This window comes from Giraffa tippelskirchi, chromosome 7 (assembly GCF_054371585.1).
Source record: "Giraffa tippelskirchi isolate mGirTip1 chromosome 7, T2T-mGirTip1v1.2.pri, whole genome shotgun sequence".
NCBI lineage: Eukaryota > Metazoa > Chordata > Mammalia > Artiodactyla > Giraffidae > Giraffa > Giraffa tippelskirchi.
Genome location: NC_137281.1, coordinates 106,938,390 through 106,960,770, shown reverse-complemented (window position 1 = coordinate 106,960,770; position 22,381 = coordinate 106,938,390). Strand labels below are relative to the sequence as shown.

The 22,381-nt window shown below is 38.2% G+C and overlaps 1 protein-coding gene across 7 annotated transcripts in view; it reads right to left on the bottom strand.

The window, feature by feature from the left end:
- Positions 1-22,381, bottom strand: part of GNG2 (G protein subunit gamma 2) — a 212,562-nt gene that overhangs the window by 91,040 nt on the left and 99,141 nt on the right. For 5 of the 7 annotated variants that reach the window (XM_081507330.1, XM_081507333.1, XM_081507332.1 and 2 more), the window contains one exon: positions 10,591-10,631. The gene's annotated coding sequence lies outside the window, so the exon portion shown is untranslated. Of the gene's footprint in view, positions 1-10,590; positions 10,632-11,480; positions 11,501-19,323; positions 19,402-22,381 lie in introns of those variants that run through there. The other 2 variants (XM_081507334.1, XM_081507335.1) reach the window with 2 other exon arrangements.

Below are 22,381 nucleotides of genomic sequence, written 5' to 3'. Positions count from 1 at the left end.
GACAATTAGAAAGGGAGGAAGTCTGTCCTTATTCCCATCCTCCACAGCTGCTGGAAACCAAAGCTGTTCCTCTAATTGAATCACTGCTAATTCTATGCTACTGGCTTCTTTCCTTTCCCAAGGATTATTTTGAATATTTGGACGTCTACTTTGTCACTCTGTTCTGTCTATTGCTGTTAGGAGTTTGGTAAATAATCTGATTTAGCTAAGATGTTTTACCGACAGGATATCCTGTATCTGGTTAACTAAGGCTAGAGGAAAGAGTGGTTAGACAATCTGAAAGCATGTTATTTTTAAAAGCAAAGGAAAAGACAAAAAAGTCAAAGTGGCTCCAGGCCCTTCACCATCTCAAGTAAACCAAAACAGTATGGTATTGAACTACCTCCCCAAACATGACTTATTTACAGATATGACATTTTTCCTTTCTCATGCTAGAAAGTTCCACTTCATGCTCGTGAATGCAGGTGCAGCATGATCAATGAGGTAAGCAGCTCTAAGTTTTCTCTTTAGCAAGTGAAAAATGGGAAATTAAATTAATTGCTGTGCCTGAATACATTTCCGTCAGCAAAGCTGCACAGATTGCTTTTTTTTAAAAATCAGCTTTATTGAAATACAATGCACATAAAAATTAACCCTTTTAAAGTATACAAAATTCGGTGATTTTAGAAAATTTAAAAAATATGCATCCATCACCAGCATCAAATTCCAGAACATTTTCTTCACCCAAAAAAGAAAATGCATAGCTTTTAAACAGTCAATCCCCATTTTTCCTTCCCCCACCCCAGGTCCTGCAACCATGAATCTACTTTCTGTATCTATAGGATTTTCCTGTTCTGGACATTTTGATAAATGGAACCATAGATTACATAGCCTGTTGCGCTTGGTTTCTTTCACTTAGCATAATAATGATTTCAAGGTTCACCCATATTGTAGTATAAATCAGTACTTCCTTTTCATGGCAAATAATATTCCATTGTATATATATACCATAATTTTATCCATTCATCAGTTGATGGGCATTTGGGTTGCTAATTTATGATAAAGAACAAAAGAAAGTCTAGAAAGCAGAAGGAACCAGCCTTCAGCTCAGAACTAAACCTAAGCCTGGGATTAATAGACAACTACTGTAATACCTGCTTTTACACTCCATTCCTATAAATCATGTTACTCCTAGATTATGTTAGTAGAAATGTCAGCAGTCTTAACATGAGATATAAAATTTTTTCTTATACTATTATTGAGGGAAGAAGAAGGGAAATAGAATTAAAATATAACTGAGTAAACTCCTTTGATAGGTAAGCAGATAAACTGTGGCATACCAATATTTTAGAATATTACTCAGTAATAAAAGGAATAAAATATTGATACATATAGCATGGATACATCTCCATGTAATTATGCTGAGCAAAAGAGGCCAGGCAAAAGTAAATATAATATATATCTGCATTTACATAAAACTCTGGAAAATGCAAACTCTTCTAGAGTGACAGAAAGCAGATCATTAGTTGCCGAAAGGAAAGACTGTTACTGAGCATGAAGAAACTTTTACATGGATTTGTTCACTGTTTTGATTGTGGCTATGCTTTCATGGATGTATGCAGCCAATATTCTTCAACTTTAAATATGTATCATTTATCATATGTCCGTTATATTGCATGTCAATTATATTTCAAGAGAGCTGTTAAGAAACACTATTTTTTAAAAACAGAGTATATTACTCCCCTACCCTCCAAAAAAGTAGGCTTCCCCAGTGGCTCGGTGGTAAAGAACCTGCCTGCAGTGCAGAAGACACAGGAGACATGAGTTTGATCCCTAGGTTGGGAAGGTCCCCTGGAGGAGGGCATAGCAGCCCACTCCAGTATTCTTGCCTAGAGAATCCCATGCACTGAGGAGACTGGCAGGTTACAGTCCAAAAGTTTGGAAAAAATCGGATGCAACTGAAGCAACTAAGCACGCACCCAAAAAAGTGAGTATGTGGAAAACACTACCTTTAGTTTGCAGATATGGTTTCAACTAATTCTGTAACAAGTTAAACTACTCTCATTTTACACACAAGGAAATTTGAGAATGTGAAAGCACAGAAGTTTTCCAAGATGGTCACAGTCAGTACCAGGCCGAGATCTCAAAATCCATGCCCTTTTCATTACACCACACTGCCTTTCACTGTTTCTGTTATAGACCCAACTCTGTTCTGGGATCCTTGGTCCAAGCATTTCCCAAGTCAGGGATTTTCTGGTCCACAGAACTGTATGCTTTAGGGTGGTACTCCAAATTTGTTTTCTTTTGCCCATCATTTTATGCTGCCACAAATACCTTTCCAATTATGGAGATTTATCCGATTCAATTGATTTACTCATTCTCAGTGGATCAGAGTGGTTAATCTGGATTAGATCAAGGCAAGTAATCCTGGTCCCTAGGTCAAAGGAGTGAAAATAATTCATCTGAGATTAGAAGCAAGCTGGACGAAAATTAAAACTGCCTATTCAACCCACCAGAGGTGGATGCTGTACTTCTCTGGGACAGAAGTCACTCCTTTGATTATGAGAGGCCCAAGAATGTGGACTATTCAGAGTTGCTCTGAGGTGTCTACTTACTTTTCACCACCCCTTCCTCTAAACTTGAACTTTGAGTTGAGGTTGCCATCCCATGTCTGAGCAGGACAAGCACGAGGGTGGTTTCATCACCTCCTTACCTCCTCCTGATCATGTTTTTACCACACAAACAACGGAAGTCTCTCCAAATGCTACCAATCACACCTGGGTCCATTTGAACATGGACTAGGAAACTGATTAAATACAATTATTGAAAAAGTGAAAGTTGGTTAAAACAATTTTTTGATAAGACAGCTTAGATTTGGGGGAGAAAAGGGTGTTATTTCTTTCATGCAAGACCTTCACGATGATGATTTACTGTGGCAAATATCTTCTACTTGCCTCTCCAAACCCATTCTCCATTCCATTCTACCTGGCTCTACACCCTAAAAGACTAAACTGTGGACTTGGCAGCCAGCTTCCTCGTTCACTGTCTTCCAGTTGAGTTTGTTCAGTAGGGAGCACAAGAAGATAGGAAGAGAGAGAATTATTTCAGGGTATTTGTTTCCCAGCACCCTGCTGCAGGATCATTATAATCCGGCTACACCCCTTTCCTGGAGGCCACAGTTCCACACAGGAGGGTCCTCTCCTCCTAGCCCTCATCCCTCCAGGTCTAGGGGGGTAAAGGAGCCCTGAGAAGGTACATCCTCCCTTGTGGTTTCCCTGAACTCTGTTCATGTCCTTATAAATATTCTCTTTATTAAGCTCTCCTAAAATTAATGACTTACCGATGTCAATTGCTTTCAGTGCAACTGACAGTTTCTGAGGGTTAAGACTATGCTTATTCAGAAAAAGAACTTGGATTCCAAGTCCTCAATTTATATGAAAACACTGACATTTATGGGGTTGAAATCAAGCCCAGACAAAAAATAAATAACAGCAAGGTGAGATGTGGAGTAGGGTGGTCAAACAGCACCAATTTGCCCTTCCTGCCTTGGCAATTCTGTAAGGCAAAAGTATAGATTTGTAAGAACAGTGAAGGTGGTGGATGTATTTTTCGGATTTTAAAATGTGAGAGATTCCGTAAAATAAAATAAAATAAAATAAAATAAAATGTGAGAGATGTTTGACATTCAGTTTTCTATGTCATGCTTCTTTACACTTACTGATCATACTTCCATGGTGCCTTCGACCTTTCTGCATATGACATTCTACAGAGATTGAGACTTTAAACCATTCTTTCTGTTTTAACAGTCAAATATAAAGAAAGATATATCTGTTACAATAAAAATTGCCTAAACAGCAAATCGAGGAAAGAGAACAGATTTCAGAGGAGCCATCTGTTTTCTCTCATTGAGAGATAAATAATGCTGTAGAGGTGAAGTGATGCTTCCTGTGACATGCATAAGGTATAATCTCAAGTAGACTTTGATTAGAGTTTATATATCAAAGATATAAGTCCATTAAGGTAAAAGATGGATTTTGATTCTATCTAAGCCCCAAACTAACCTCCCATCCCAAGAACTGCCTCAACTATATCATAACTAAACAGAATAACTACTTTAAGGTTGATTTTCTTTGATGACGCCAAAAGATCATTTAAAATCTGTAAAGCTCTTTTAAGTGAAAAGGATAAAATGTTGAAATATTAATACGATGCTTCGTTCATTTTTGTTTGGTTTGTGTTTACCATAGATTAGGACAGGAGATAGAAAAGAGGAACTCACTGGATTAACCTGAGCCAGTGAGGAAAGATCTACCCCTGTATTTATGATAGGTATTTATTAGAACTTAAAGAGTAAAGGGATACCAAAAGAAAATCTGGGAATTCTGGCAGCTTTCATTTCCTTCTACATAACACCAGATGGTTCTTACAAAGCTCTCAACTCTTATTTTTTAAATGAGTGGTAGCTTCATTCTTTCAACTGTTTCCTAGCTCAATACAACATATCAATGAATAATACTATCTTGCATTTGTATAGCATTTTAAAATTTACAAAGAATCTTCCTATTCATTACCTCAACTCACCTTTACAGTATTTCAGAGAAAATATTAAAACCCCCATTTTACAGATGAGGAAACAAAGGCCCCAAAATAACAGGATTCTTTCAGTAGCAACTTGAATTAGGTTAGGTAAAAAAATGGGAATAAATTGGCTCCCTTCAACTGGATGGATGGACTCCAACTCTCACTGGGCTCTCTTTCCTTCCCTTTATCTCTCTGTCTTTCTTTCTTTTGCTTCCCCTCTGTGCATCAGACTTTACTCTCTCAGGAGACTGAAACATGGCCTTAGTGATTCTTACTACCTGGAGGCAGGAAAGGATGGGACCTCGCCTCCCTCAACTTGAGTTGAAAAATTTCAGAGAAAGACTCTATTGACCCTTGATGGGTTGCATGCCCACCCTTTGAATCAACTCCTCTGGCCAGTACTCCCCAAACAAACAAAACAGGGATAGACACAGCCAGTTAGGGAACTGTGAGCGGGGTGTGTGGACTGCATCTTGCCCAAGGAGCAGAATCAGAATGACTTCACAATTGGATCTTCAGACTGTAAGCCTAACCTCCTCTCCTTCACTTCTGGCCTCTCACTACAGAGACCCTCCAGAGTTCCTCTCTTCCTCACGGTTGCCAGTGCAGCCTGGTTCCAGACTTGGAAAAGATCTCAGATGCTCGTCCTGTTCCGTCACTCATCATCTGTGTTCATGGGCAGGTTACCTAACCTCTGGGAACCACAGCTTCCTTCTTTGTAAGGCAAAGTAAACAATTTCTGCATCACAGGGTCATCAAAAGGATAAAGGGTGATAACATACTCCAGATGACTTTGAAAATGATAAGGAACTACCTTAAGGTTCATCACTTACATTCTGTATGGAAATCTTACAGAAGCTAAAATTACACAGTAACAGTCTTCAGTCATCATTCTCCCTACCACCAGCCCTCTGTTAGCATCACGTTGCTTCTGACATTTTCACTCTTTAAGAAGCATCAAATGGTGTCTTGAAAAGATTTAGTCCCACAGAAATGTTTACAAACAGATGGTTTAATGGCACTCATCGTACCTTCTCAGTACAGATTAACCACGAGATGGAAAATTTTTGGAAGACACAAGACCACTATTAAGAGTGGTTACCTCCAAGGAGTGGGCTATAAGTTGGTGTTTAGGAAGAACTTCTCTTTTTTACTTATTCCTGTGTTTACTACTCAAATTTTTAAAAAACTTACACACATATTCCTTTCATAATAAAAAAAAATTGAAAAATTACAAGGTTGGTTACTACAGAAAATGAACATAGTATATAGTGTCTGACACTTAAGAAGCTTTCAGTATTTCCTGCTTATTGATCAAACTATTTCTAGTTACCACCTATCCAGCAAAGTCAAGTCCACTTCACTAGACTAAAAGCCAGCTCTAATTTCTATAAAAGTACATTTTCCCTTCATCATATTGTGAGGAATGCTCATAACCACCTGCTGAGGATATGGTTTTAAATTCTTACACCTTTTCACACCAAAACTAAAAACTACCTTCTTAATGTCCAATTATAAAACAGTACATTCGGCTACCTCTCTACTCTCTTACTGCTGTTTATTATCATCAGAGGATGCTAGGCTTCTAGGAACAATTCTATCTTACAGTGGAGGGTTTGTATGATATTTCTAAGGAATTAAAGGTTACATGGCAGCATATGCCAAAACTAAAAGACAGATTTAAATAGCATTTTAAAAAAATGATGCAACAGCTACAAAGCTTGGATGCTGTGCACCAGCTAAATGCTATCCTGGTTGCCTAGTTACATCTCTGCAAAAGGTCAAAAAAGTTGTCTCTAAATCTAGAAGGAATTAAAAACCTTAAAGTTTTACCATTTTACCCCTATGTAGACATCCCTTAAAATAAGTACCTGTCGCACTTTGATCAGCTGGCAGCACTTGGAAATATCTAAGGAAATGTTTTAATAAAAGACATTTCTATATATGAAATTTGTTACCATGCTCACATTTCATTAAACTTGCAACATTTGGACTCTTTCTGTTTTGTCATACCCAATTGCAGATCGCTACTACACAGTATTAAAAAAACTTTCCAACTTAGCTGATACAACTTTTACCCCATGGGAAGTGGAAAAAGTCCAGTGTTTTAAATTGTTAAACTTCAGCTCAACTGTCCCAAATTGCCCAGAACTCTAATAGTTTTAGCACTAAAGATCCCAACTCCCCAGTAATCCCTCAGTCTTGGACAAAATCAGGATGGTTTGTTATTCTACAGCTAGCCCTAAGTTTCACCTTCAGATCTGTATTGCTGACCTGTCTAGAAGTGAATACAGAGGGGACTTGTTACAAAATTAGCTGCAACATTTAAAATCTCCATCAAAAATTTCTGGCTATATCCTACTGCTGAGATGGTTTTAAAAAATAATCCAGTGATCCATTTCATTCACTAGGCAAGCAATGGTTTTATGCTTTGTGGGGATGACCTACCTAATGTATGGAAATTAAACCACACTTAGAAATCAGCTAGAATAAATACCACTACGGTAAAGTTCTAGAATATTGTTATTTTTCCTCCAATTTCCACAGGTTAGAGCCTAATAAATATAGTATAATGTGACGGGCAGACATAACAGCATAAAATAAAAATCTCACATTTCTTTGGTGCTATTCAAAGACCTTGGAACTTGCACACTGCAGGCAAACTCTCCAGAGCTGGAGAAACGCCAAAAGCAGCACAGTCCTCCAGAGGCCACACCCACAGCACCATAAAGTCTGGCCAAGGGAGGAGCCACTGGACTTCAACCTGTCCACTTGATCCAACACCAAATACTCCAAGAAAACTAAAACCCTTTAGTGCCCGTATCCACAAAACAGGATTTGCAGAGTCAAGACAAGAACTCACATAATCAACTTGGGAACCTTAAACATTCTCAACCCTATACAATGAAATGTAAGATAATCTGATCTCTGTTACCTGAAGTATTTCTACCTTTCTGAACAATTCATCTTTTTTACTCTGTAGTAGGCAGAATAATGGGCTTCCCCCAGTGGCTCAGCAGTAAAAAAATCTGACTGCAATGCAGGAGACACAGGAGATGCAGGTTCGATCCCTGGATCAGGAAGATTCCCTGGAGGAGAGCATGGCAACCTATTCCAGTATTCTTGCCTGGAGAATCCCATGAACAGAAGAGCCTGGCAGGCTACAGCCCACGGGGTAACAAAGAGTCAGACACAACTGAGCATGCGTGGAGGCAGAATAATAGCCCTCAAATAGGTCCATCCCCTAATTCCTGGAACCTGTGAATATACAACCTTACATGGACAGAGGGACTTTGAAGATATGGTTAAATTAAGGACTGTGGGATGGGGAGAGTATCTTGAATTACCTAGATATGTCAAATCTTATCACATGGGTCCTTAAAGTCAAAGAACACTTCCTGGCTCAGTTCAGAGCAATGACTATGGGTGAAAGACAAATGGAGATGCAAGGCTGTTGGCTTTGAAAATGGAGGAAGGGGGACTCTAGAATTCTCTCCAGAATTCTTTCTCTCCTTTCCGCCAGAAAGGAACACAGCTCTTTAGACCAGTGAGATCTCTATAGAACCTAACCCGCAGAACTGTAAGATAATATATTGTACTATTTTAATCCACAAAATTTGTGATAACTTGTTATAGTAGCAAATAAGAAATGAATACATCTTCATCACTGCTGTTCAATTTGCATAACACTTGCAGTATTTTGCTTTAAATCTCAATATTTGACCATTTCTTACCTACTGCTTAATTTGCATCTCTGTACAGCATAAAAATTAGATCTGGTACTAGAATAAATATGCTCAAAATCCCTCCAACAGTGCAAAACAATATTTTTTTTAAATGTCTGTTTAGTTTCTTTCTTTAGTTTTTAGCACAGAGACCACTTATATAAGGAGTTTCTTTGCATAACTGAAACCAGTAATTTTGTATGAAGCAAAAGTGTTTGTACAGAAGAGTGAAAATGACAAATAACTTCTTTAAAGGTGTGTAAAGACATAGCAGTCCTCAATGTATCCTTAGGGCACTCTGAATACCAGATTGCTGGAAGATGCCACTGGCCTTTTGTGAGCCAAGGGCATGATACCAAGGAATACAATGAAGAATTGCCCCATTCAACACAATAGCAACTCCCATTGAGAAATTCACTTGAATTAATTTGAAACATTTAAGTATGTTCATTAGTATGAAAGAAATCAACACCAACTCAGAAAGAGAACATGAAGTACTTGTTTTAAAAGTCTTCATTATTAATAGTATTTGGTAGAAGGTAGGGATGGCTCAGCCCTCACCTGAAAGATATTAAATACTTCAAACAAAATCTCATTATGGGGTAGCAAAAGCTATGCATGGTCTTAAAAACACAAAACACACGTAGACCTTTCTTCTAATAATCTCTAGACCAGAAATTCTCAATCTTGACTACACATTATAATCACCTGGGAGCTCTTACAAACTACAAATATTCAGACTCCTACCCCGAGGGATTCTGATTCAACTGGTCAGTACTTTCAAACATATCCCTGAAGATTCTGATATGTACCCAGGACTGAGAACCACTGTTTTGTGCCATCCTCGAGCAGTCTACTGGACACACGCATCTGGATGTGGCCACTCCACAGATTTGAATCTGTTCCTCTCTTCCTGTATCTGAAGCCCAGTTATCATTGTCACTTAATCTCCCAAAAGAGAAACTTGGCAGATTTTCTAGATGTCCTCCTTCATCTTTAATCAGCAATTCCATCAGTTCTTACATATCCAGCCCATCATTCCCAACCCAAGATATATACTGGTCTCCCTGGCATGAGGTTTCTCTCTACTTCTTCTCCTAAGAAGGTTCTGATACTAGTAAATACTAAATATTGGCTGAATGAGTAAATGGATGAATGGCTAGCTTCAGTAAACTAAGGTTAAAAGTAGGTTTTATTTTTTATTCGCATTTTGTTGTAGCCACTAACAGTTATGTAAATAAACAATTAAAAATCCCACAGCCATATTTAAGCCATTGCCATATGATCCAATGGGGAAAGAAGAGAAGTAGGTAGGGGTACAAAGAAACAATACTGGTTATGAGTCAATAACTACAAAAACTGAGTGACAGGGATGTGGAGGTTCATTATACTATCCTCTCTATTTGGGTATATGCTTGAAATTTATCATAAGGAAGTTAAATTTTAAAATAGGGGAGAAAGTCCATATCAGGATGGAAGGTGAAACTATGTCTTGGTTGGAGAAGGAGAATACATTATCACCTGCCTCAGCAATATGGTGACCTTAGGGCTTCCCTTGTGGCTCAGCTGGTGAAGAATCTGCCTGCAAAGTGGAAGACTTGGGTTCAATTCCTGGGTTGGGAAGATCCCCTGGAGAAAGGAAAGGCTACCCACTCCGGTATTCTGGCCTGGAGAATTCCATGGATGTATCCATGAGGTCACAAAGAGGCGGATACAACTGAGCAACTTTCATTTTTTTCAAGTCTATAGCTAGATTCAAATGACTTTTGTCAGTTTCAAAAGCCAAGTCAGTTTCTTCAAGAAGAAACCCCACCAGTATTAAACAGATCTTTTATTGTTACTGTTGTTGCTGCTGGAAAAGCCCTTATAACATCAAAACCAGTTAAGAACAGGGTTTTCCCTACCCTTTTCCAGTCTAATTTACTCTGACATCTGTCTTTCACTATCCTCAATGGGTGCCACCAGTTAATCATGTTTGGTGCCATAGGGATACTTGTTAAGGCAGTCATCTCAAAGGGTCTCCAAACTCAGGTTTTTAGAAAAAAGTGGGGGGGGGGGCAGAGGGGAGAAGAGGGTGGGGGAGTTCTGGTGAGAAATCTGATCTTTAGCAATCATTAAGAAGAGTCTTTTCTTTCCCCTTTAAATCCCCTTCAGCAATCAACATTGCTAAAGACTATAAATGTTTCTTCTTGATCAACATTTCATGTTAAATGCTTTCACCTATAGGCTTACTTAAGATGTTTTTTTCCTCTTAAAGTTCTGGTTAGATTTAAGATCCTAGAAGAAAATATTTCAGAATTCTTACCTCTTCAATTCCCAAAGCCTGAGGCTCACTGGCAGATCTGGCTGTTGAGAAAACAGAGAGCAAAGTGTTTTATTAAAAAAAGGAGAGATAACATGATACATAAAAGCTGAACAAGCAAATAAATGTTTCTGTAAATAGGGTTTGGTGGTGATGGCTAAATAGCTTGAAGGGCAGGGGGGTTCACAGGTTTACATTTCTGAGCGAAGAAACATTTTGTTAACTCTTTTTCTTTGAAGAAACAGATTTGTGAAAATATGAGTCCCTTTCTTTGTGAACATTCCCAGCCTACAAGAAAACACAAAAGTCAGCCTGGAGAACCTAGGGCAAGCAGAGTTCTTGGTGAGAGAATGTGTACAGGTGAGGTGAAACAAGCTTTCCTCCTGACCTAACTTGATTAGCTCCCAGCAGGACCAAAGTGCAGATATGTTCTTTTGTCAGGTATTAGGGACAGAGGTAGGGCTCCCTTTGTGTGCATCTAGCCCTTTAAGAGGGTAGGCTGAATAAGTTTATGGTTAAAAAACATCTTTACCATCCAAAGCAAAAGGCTATTTAGAAGTAGAAACACGGACTTCCCTAGTGGTCTAGTGATTAAGAATCTGCCTTCCAACATAGGGAACACAGGTATGATCCCTGGTCCAGGAAGATCCCACATGCTGCATAGCAACTAAGCCTGTGAGCCACAACTATTGAGTCTATGCTCTAGAGACCTGGAACCACATTACTGAGCCCACACGCCTAGACCCTGTGCTCCGCAACAAGAGAAGCCACTGTGGTAAGAAGCCCACTCAGGGAAACTAGAGAAAGCCCATGCACAGCAATGAAGACCCAGCACAGCCAAAATAATAATAAATAAAGAGGTAGAAATACCTATACCCCTAGCCACTAATGACCTTTGAAGACGTTCAGCAGAGTTGGCCTAATTTTGCCGAGTGTGAGTGTGGTTCATATCAGAGAAAGTTCCCATGTAGAGGAGCTTCTTTACTTCTGAAAAGATATCAAGCAGTCAGCTCAAAGGGCACTACCTAAGCCTCAGGGAATGCTCTATCATTCCTATTTTGTTATGTCTCAGAATTAAGAGATATTTGGCATCTAGAGTATTATGACTGAGGGTGGAAATCACTTTCATATTGGGTCCTAAGACCAAATGAACATCAATGTCTCTAGAGATTGTCCAAAGTTTGAGACTGGCATGTGTGCTAAAATCTCAGCTCAACTGCTCATATTCCCAGATGACTATAAGGGAGCATGTTTTTAAATGAGCCAACGTTATTAGAAAACTATTACCTCATGATTAACGACAGCAAAGGAAACAAAAACAAGCCAAGGGCAAAAAACAACCTATTTCGAGAGAATGAACCCTAGGGACAACAATGATTAGTGGGACTTGCAAAACTAGCCTTGAAGGGAGCTCTGAGTGTAGCACTCTCATACGCTATCGTGAAGGGAAAGTCACTCAGTTGTGCCCGACTCCTTGTGACCCCATGGACTATACAGTTCATGGAATTCTCTAGGCCAGAATACTGGAGTGGGTAGCCTTTCCCTTCTCCAGGGGCTCTTCCCACATTGCAGGCAGATTCTTTACCAGTTGAGCCACAAGGGAAGCCCATTGTGCCAGATTCTTTACCAGCTGAGCCACAAGGGAAGCCCATACACTATTGGGGGAGCATAAACTGGCACGATCTCTCTGGAAAGTAGTTAGGCACTATATCAAGATCTCAAATATGTTCTCAGCCATTGTCTTAGTGAGGTCACTCCTTGATGTGACCCCCCAAATGCTAAATATACACAAATAATTATTACCAAGGTGTTAGAAATAGCCTAAATATTAATAATACAAGCTATTAAGTAAAACAAAAAAACTACACACAATGGAACTTGGAAATGATAAATACAAAAGATTTAAATCCTGAGGAAAATACATATGAAATAAACTTATGTGAAAAGAATACAAAATTATATATATAGTATGAACTCAGCTAATTTTCTAACATTTATATTATATATACATTTTCTAATATTTTCTTTAATATTTTTCATATGTAATATTCTCCTAGTACAACACATATAATATTTTCTAGTAAATATTATATATAACATCTTTCTGATACATATTTTTCTAGAAAAAGATTGGAAGGATCACACCAAAATGTTAAGTGTATTGTCCTTTATGCCCAGAAAATGTAAGTACTAGAAATTGCTAGATATGACTCAATATCTGCTTTCCTCCATTCTAAGCTAGACACATTTAAGTCAAGAATAAGTGCTTTTCCCACCTTCCCTTGTGGCTAGGTATGTGGTCATGTGACAAAGTTCAACGGGAAGGCTGCAAAAGTGATCCATGCAACTTCTGGGTCATGCCCTCCCCTTTCCAACTTCCTTTCTTCCTACTGGTTACAGTGAGGTTTTTATGGCAAGAAGCCACTTCAGACCACAAAGCAAGGAAAACATGATAGGAATGATGTAACAGTATGACAGAAGGAGCCTGGGTCCCTGGGAGATCTTGTCAAGGAGAGTTACCTTACCAGCCCTGGACCACACACTTCTGGACTGTTATGTGAAAGACAAATAACTTCTAACTTCTGTCAGTCACTGTGAAATCACATGTAGTTCAACCAACAACTTGATTAATGGAAAGGGTCAGTCTTAGGTTATTTTTTACACTTTAAGTATTTTCGGAATTTTCAATGAATTACTTTCATCATCAGAAAAAAAGTTTAAGCACTGTTTACTAATCTTAAGAAAAATTAAGACAGCCTAGAATGAAGTTTAGGTAACATGTGCCTTCTTTCTATATATGAAAGGAGAAATGAAATCTACAGTTTTGAGAAATAGTTATTACACCATATGCCAGGGCAAAATCGTACACAAACTCCCTGCATTTGTATCACCCTTTAATCACATCCCATGGCACTTCATTCCAAGCTTTAAAAAAAATAGTTTTAATAAGGAAAAGTTACAGAAATAAAATCTGCATAAGGAATACTCTAAAAAACCTCTGTGCTGTGCTCAGTCACTCAGTTGTGTCCAACTCTTTGCGACCCCGTGGACTGTAGCCCTCCAGGCTCCTTTGTCCAAGGGGATTCTCCAGGCAACAATACTGGAGTGGGGTGCCATGCCCTCCTCCAGGAGATCTTCCCAACCCAGGGATTGAACCCAAGTTAAAAAAAAACAAACCTCTAGGTCAATGTATTATACTTTTCCATTTAAGAGGATGCCGAAGCTTCTTAAATTTTAAAATATTCTTGAAAACCAGTATTGTATGTGTACCAACCTATACCTTTAATTTAAGGGTGTTTGTTCTCCATATGGAATCATAATGAATCATTCCTCAGTAATCCCACTTTGTTGATTGTGCATCAAAAAAAAAAAAAGCATGTTAATTTCACTTTCCCCTGGAGGAATAACAGTTTTGACAGAGTTCACATAACCTCCTTGATCACCTTTGTGACCCAGAGGCCTGTATTATAAGATGACTGTACAAGACAAAGGAGTCATACCCCTCCATAAAATAGAGAAAAGAGACCTGGTCTACTTGGGGACCAGATTTGAAACAATGGCCTCACTAAAACCCGTCTCTAACTGTATCAGAATAATGCACTAAGGATCCTTCAAATCTGTAATAATATTACGCCGGTGGCATTTGGCACCTTTTAGAGGCTCATTAAAGCCCTGTGCACCTGCACCAGACACTTCCCTGGCAGACCTTAGAGAATTACATGTAATCATATAGCAGATAAGGGACCTATTTCCCCCATCTTCCCAAGAGTACGCCAAACGGTCCTTTTCTCCCCTGTGAATCACAACACCTAACATTAATATGATTAACTTATATTCAATAACAAAGGGAGGATGCCAGAGTTTCTTCACTTCCCTCTCAGGATGACTGAGCCAGCATGTTCTCAAGAAACCCTTACACTCTCTCTCGCAATAGTCAAATTGAAGCTGATAGTCAAAGCTCTGAATTCTCAGTTTTCTCTTCCCCTCTTCCCTTTACAGGAACATAAGCAACCCAACTCCACAGGCCTGATAACCATGGTAACAACATGCGCTGTGATTATGAGTGTGTTTGTTTTTTAAAATGACTCACAGATTGTTCCCCTAGAAGCCCCAGACAAACAGGTTTCTGGCTGGTTTAAAATCTATCCAAAGTTTCTTACAAATTTCTTGCACTTTGTAGCATAACTGGTGTGATGGAGAGAGAGTCATCAAATCAATATGTCCTCTTCTTTAAGGATGAAAAAAAATCGCTCTTGGTTCCTTAAACACTCCAAGATTAACCAATTTAAAATTTGGATTAATAATGAAATTAATTTGAGTTTGTACACTGGAGATAATGAATCTGTTCCTAATTTAAATAATTAAGGTATTTCATAATGCAGTTTTAGAGACCCAAATGTAATAATCAGATGAAAAAATCAGTAGTAAAAAAATATAAAATAAAATAGCCTACATCTGTGTGTACATGTAAAATGCTTTAAAAGAATAAATGTCTTTTTTTATTAAAATGAATTTTCTTTTCCTTAACACTGTCTAATCATAACAATATAACTTGATTCTAAGGTAAACGTAAGTCTTAGTGCCGAGACATTTTTAAACCAAGGTCTAAAATAAAGGTTCATTTTTAAAAGGAAAGCATGAGAGAGTCTAGCATTTGGAAGAACTGTAGACCACTTCCATCCATCTATCAATATGTGTTCAAGACCCTCGATGTACTTAGCACCATTGTTTATAACTGAACATTGCAATAGAGCTTAGGGAAGACTATTTTCCTACTGGAGACAAAGGCCATGGGCATGGTTTAGTCTCTTATCTTCTCTCAGAAGATCCTCTGTGTCACAAAGCACCATTCTGGGTGAGCTTTAAGTCAGAGGAACCATGACCCAGTGATCACACTGAGTCTAGAATTCAGTCCTGACTTGGGCATCACAGGTGACTCTCTTCAAAGAAGAACAGATGTTGGTAATTTTGGTATACTGATTTTCCTCTGTTTGAAATGGAAATAAACCCTACTTTAAAAGAGATTTAAGTAAATTTTATACAAATCTATTTAAATTAAAATGTGATGTATCCTAAGGCTTACTTATGGTATAATTTACCACAAACAGACACACACACACACACACAATAGTCATTAAAAATTAATTTCTCCAAAGTGCTACATATTTTATGTACTGTTACCAATAATATTCTTTTCTCTAGAGTTTGAAGGGATAACTAGAGTGTATTGAATAGGATAGGCTAGGTTATACTGTCATAACTAACAACCCCCAAATCCTTTAAGAAAGAAAAACTCATTTCTCCTCTCTCTACATGTCCATTGTAGGTCAGTGGAGAGACCATTTCTGTTGTCTTTATTCTAAGAACCAGGCTTAAGGGCTTAGCCACTGTTTTTGCGCTTCTACCACTGTCAATTGCCAAGCAATGTACTCACATCCTGGTTCTTTTAAGCTTTTCCCGAGAAGTGACAAACATCACTTCTGCTCACGTTTCACTGGCCAGTGCAAGACACATGGCTACACCGAACTAAAGTAGACAGAGATGCGCAAGTCTATCATAACTTGGGAAGGAAAACTAGAAATATTTATGACTAAGCACATGCATTGGTGAACAAATAATGCAAGCTTGAGACTATCACTTAAAATCAAAACACTAACATCTGACTATGCCAGGGAAGAAGGCTTCCTTGGGTGATTCTTTACTCTAAGTTCTGAGCACCTGTGGCTCTTACTGGACCTTAATTGTTTCTGCTAAAACCTGCTAAAAACCCCAAAGCCAGAATAAAAGATACTCACATCCATCTTTGTGGTAACAATAATAATTACACTAATAATAGCCACAATTCTGAATAGTTAATTACTATTTGTCAGGCACTATGTTAAATAAACGTTTTACACACACTATATAATCTTCTCCTGACAATTTTGTAAAGTAGGTATTGTCATTATATCCCAATTTATAGATAAGGAAACAGGCACAAATAGTATAAGGAACTTGTCCAAGATATTCTGATTCCAAACCAATATTCTTTAACTACTATGATCTCCTGTGAATTAAGCCTTAGAATATTATTTTCCACACTATAGTATTTTGGGATTATTTTAAAACATAGTAAAAAATCTTTTTTCTGTTTTTTTGCTTAGAAATTTTCACTTTTTTTATTCAAATTTTTTGTTAGCTTAATTAAAAGAAAATCTTGGGACTGCTCAATAACAAGTTTCTGCCCTCAAAGGAAAAAATCATAATAAAACTATTAGTGAAATTAATGCTTATATACAGTAAGGTCTCTAAACACAACCACAATTCATGAAGTTTAAAAAATCGCAAAGGATCAATTCAGTTCTCCATCAAAGACTCTAAAATAACAGTTAATTTATTTTTTGTGTTTAAATTTTTTCACAGTTTTTCTCATATGGTTCTGGGCAGATCAGATAAATACGCTTCTTAAACACAGTTCTGTTGGAAAAGGCTAGAAATTAACATTTACTTTCCTGTTTAAAAATGCAAATAGACGAGTAGGAAGCACTCAATCATTTATTACAGAGAAGATATTCCCACCATTAACACTAACCTGTTACAATGATAATGCACAGAAATACACCTAGAGGCAAAGCCGTCAAAACACTGTGATGACAGCAGCTCCATTGCAATTTCTCTTTTCACTACTGTTGTCTTACAAACCCAGCCTCTGAAAGGAAGTATCATATGGGAAGTGAAGAAACCATGAAGAAAATGCAGTAATAATCAAACTGCATGTTGACTCTGGAGTTGGAAAGTGAAAACCTACTTTCAAAATAACTCATAATTAGAAATGTCAGAGATTATTCTTTCCTCCCTTACACATGCCATCATCAACAAAATGCATAGTTCTCTAGAGAAAACATGGTTTTCATTTAAGTCTGAAAGACAACATACACAGAACCCTTGGCCTCCCTTGCTCATTTCTCGGTCCATGGTGGATTTTCTTTAGATCAAATTGATTTTAACGACCAGTCAGCAGCACTCAGTTTAATTATATATATATAAAATTACAGTGCAGAAATGCAGGACTGGTTGTCTAAATTAAATGCCATTCTTAATGCTTACCAGGACCTGGTGTAATTTCTTCTGGAATCATTTGTTTAGAAGGTGATTTTTTGCTTCATCTCACAGCAGCCATTTTGTATTTTCTTCCAGGACTCTCTCTAATCTACCTACATCATCACTATCAACAAAAAACAAGCTTTTCATTTGGGAATACATATGTGTGTGTTTGTTTTTCTGAAAAGAGAATGCATGGAAACACTGTTCAACTCAAAGTTGTGTGATCTTGATAATTTTGACCTTTTTGAGCCTTGGTATCTTCATGTACAGGATGGAAATAATATAGCAGCAGACTCTGTTGACTGCCCACTCAATAATCATAAGCCCTTCATCCTTGTTAACTGACTCAGATCTTTTGTCTGGGGTCTGGTGACCATGTTCTTCAGAGAGGCAGGGCTGTGCCATGGCCTCACAAGAAAACAAATGAGCCAATTTCAGCAGTTCTGTCGGCCTTGCTACTAATAGGGAAGGCACGGTGAGTTGTGAAGGTGAATTCTGCTGTGGGCAGCTTTTCTGTAACATTAAAAAGAGGTATATGGGCACTTCTCTGTGCCTCTAGTGAAACTGAAATCAGCCTCTATTTCTGAAATTGTATGGGAGCCATCTCAGCACAGTGAAGAGAGCTGGCCTCAGAAGACAAACCAACCTGCTCAGGATGTCAGAATAGGAGGAGAGAAAGATTTAAGGTTGCTAGGAACACTGTCCAGCTAGGAATAACCTTACACCGTTTTGGTAGGGTATTCTTTCACCAGCATCCAAAAGTATCCTGATTGAAAACTATTGTTCTCATCTCATAGGATAACTTTAAAAGCTAATGGAGACATAGAAAACAAATTTATGGTTACCAAAGAGGAAAGGAGGTAGGGGAGGGATAAATTAGGAGTTTGGGATTAACTGATCTATGCTACTGTATATAAAATAAACAAGGTCCTACTGTATAACACGGAACGATATCTAGTATCTTACAATAAACCATAACGAAAAAGAATATGAAATATATATATATGTATATCTTAATCACTTTGCTATACACCAGAAACTAACACAACATTGTAAATCAACTATACTTCAATTTAAAGAAAAAGCTAATGGAAAACAGTAACATATATAAAGTCTCCAGTGCACAGAACCTCAAACAGAATGTTCAACAAATGCTAGTTCTTGACTTGATTCTTGAAACACACTGATCTTCACTCACCTGGACATGAGTGAGTGCTTGGTGCTGTGTAGTTTGAATGACTCCCCTGTGAGGTTTTCCCTGGTTCCCCCAAGTAGAGTTAAGGGCAGAAGTCACTACTTTCTCTACTTTATTCATCTAAGAGATCATACCGAATACCTAAGGTGATTTAAACAATAAGATTGGTGTTTAATTCCGACAACAAGCCCCGTAGTGCTGGTGGCAATGTAAAAGAATATTATTAAACAGAGTAGTCTTCCTGACTACTCTGACTACTTAATCACTTTGATCTAAATACAATCTCACCCACATATGCTCAACAGAGAAGCCAAGTGTTCTGCATTTGTAGTCTACCTAGTTCAACTGAAAAACTGCTTTCGGCAGAGGAAAGACATTCTATAGATTCTTGCACAGGTGTGTGTGAAAAGGGTCACACTTCTCTGGAAGTCCACCTCACCCTTATTTCAGAAAGATACCTGTACTTTCTGCTTGTGAATTCTCTCCCCAAAGCTCCTTACATGGCTTACTTCTCACCATAATAGAGGTCTCAATTCAAATGTCATTTCAGAGAGGCCTTCAGGGATTACCCAACAAAAGTAAAATCGCCATGACTACACCATCACACACACATTCTCTATCATTTAGTCTATTTCTATTTTAATCCACCTCAGCACTTATCACTGCCTGGTATTTTCTCGTATTGTAATTTGTTTTTGTCAGTGGAGTCCAATCCCGACTGATTCTGATTTAATTATTCTGGGTTGAGGTTGGGCCACAGATATTGTTTTCAAAGTACCTCTCAGTGATTTCTAATGTGCAGCCAGATCTGAAAAACTGCTGATTTACGTGTTTACTGGGTCTCTCCCAACACTACAATGTAAATTCCAAGAAAACAAAGAACTGGCCTGTTTTGTTCATCCAAGTATCCTTGGCCCTCAAAGGTCACAAGGCACACTGCAAACATTCAGTTAAGACTTGTGGACAGACTGACTAACTGTATTGTCATTTTATCAGTATTTGTCTGTTTCCCCAGTAGTTTATGAGCTCCTAGAATATCTAGCCCACTCTATGTCAAAAAGTAAGTGACCCAAGAAAGTTCATTAAACAAATGATAAACTGCATTTGTGAACCCAAAGATTTTCACTCAAAACACAGGCAAAAACCTCACCAAATCCACAAATACATATGAGTTGATGAATGTGTCAATTAATTAGTTGGGAGGAATACCTTTACAGTATATATGTATACCCAATCACCATGATGAACACTTTAAATATCTTATAATTTTATTTGACAATTACATTTCATTAAAACTGAAATTAAAACCAAACAAAAACCCAAGCTGTATTCATGTGTTGTAAGGAAGACAAAGATGAAACTGGGTGTGGCTGCTGTCCTCAAAGAGCTGGCAAAAGAAGAAAAAAAATAAGACTGCCATTGCCATTATACACACTAGAATGCACTAATTGCTGAGAGGAAAGAGCAACAGACTTCAGGGGAAGTAAAGACTGCTTTTCATTGGGGAAGGAAGAAACCAAGGAAACTTCACGGAAGAAGTAGCATTTGAACTGAGTCTTACAGGATGAAAGGAATTTGGTGAGGCAGAGATGCAAAACTATAGAGGTGAAGTCTAGGAGAAGCAGGAAAGTTCTTCTAGGGAGAGGCAAGACAACAACCAATCAGCCCGTCTGGAGGTCAGGAGAACTAGAACTAAAACACCAACTACCAACATGGGAAAGAGCAGATAGTATCAAGGTATGTTTTCAACGACAATGCAAAGGTCTGAGCAACTGACTCCAACTTGATTGGTGAGGAAAATAATGGAATTGAGTTTTCCTAATTGAGAGACGAAGAGAATGGGGTGTCATCAATAGTCATGGAATCAGGTGAAGAACTCGTTCTGAGTGGGGAAAGGCAATGGCAAACACTGATTCTGGTCTCAGTTTCAGCGGGTTTCATGTTCTGGCAAGCTCGTAAGGTGCTTGACATGCAAATTTACAGTAAGTTAGAGATCAGGATGCAGAATTAGATTTGGAACTGCTCTCCACCCCTGTGACAATGACAGAAATCTTAGAAAAGGATTTGATAAAGGAGGAGGGAGAAATTAAGTGGCAGAAGAATCAAATCTCGAAAACACTCATATCTGAGGTGCAGAACTTGGAGTTAATGGAAAAGTTGGGAGCCTTCAGACAGGCATGAAGGGTGGTAGAATATACCACCCCAAAATATGTCTCTTGGGCATAAGAATTATTTTGAGCAGACTATTTTGGGAAATAGGAGAAATTGTGAAAACTGGCTAGAAGTTACGTTTTTGTAAGGGAAATTTACATTTATAAAGGAAATTTTCATTTGTAAGAATGCCTCCCTCTCTGGTCCTAGGAAAGAAGGATAATTAACTTGATAGAGACTCTAGTCAAAGGACCGGCACCAACTTAAATATGTGTATAAACTCTTACTCTTATTTACCTCAATTTTCCTGGCCACCTCCCCATAACTGACCTCCTCCACTCCTCCCTCTCAATTTTATCTTTAGCTCAAGATGATATTTAAGCCTGAGTTCTAAATTGCTTCTGAGAGCTATTCATTCTTCCTTGGTATCCCCCATGTATAGATGAGTTATACAAGTTAATAAATGTCTGCTTTCTTTTCCCTTGTCAATCTTTTGTTACAGGCTTCCTAGAACTGAGAAGGGCGAAGGGAAAACTGTTTTTCTTCCCCCACAGATAGGAAGAAAACGAAGTTAGCAAAGGCTACCAAAGTCAAAGGGAAGCTTTGTTGGCAACAGGTTTATTTAAATTTTAGTTGTAGTGTAAACTAAGCAAGTTTCAATGATCAGTGCAAAGAAATAGAGGGAAACAACAGAATGAGAAAGACTAGAGATCTCTTCAAGAAAATTACAGATACCAAGGGAACATTTCATGAAAAGATGGGCACAATAAAGGACAGAAATGGTATGGACATAACAGCAGTAGAAGATATTAAGAAGAGGTAGCAAGAATACACAGAACTATACAAAAAAGATCTTCACAACCCAGATAATCATGATGGTGTGATCACTCACCTAGAGCAGGACACCCTGGAATACGAAGTTAAGTGGGCCTTAGGAAGCATCACTACAAAGCTAGTGGAGTTGATGGAATTCCAGTTGAGCTATTTCAAATCCTAAAAGATGATGCTGTGAAAGAGCTGCACTCAATATGCCAGCAAATCTGGAAAACTCAGCAGTGGCCACAGGACTGGAAAAGGTCAGTTTTCTTTCCAAACCCAAAGAAAGACACTGCCAAAGAATGCTCAAACTACCACACAATAGGACTCATCTCACACGCTAGCAAGGTAATGCTCAAAATTCTCCAAGCCAGGCTTCAACAGTATGTGAACTGTGAACTTCCAGATGTACAAGCTGGATTTAGAAAAGGCAGAGGAACCAGAAATCAAATTTCCAACATCTGCTGGGTCATCGAAAAAGCAAGAGAGTTCCAGAAAAACATCTACTTCTGCTTTATTGACTATGCCAAAGCCTTTGACTGTTTGGAT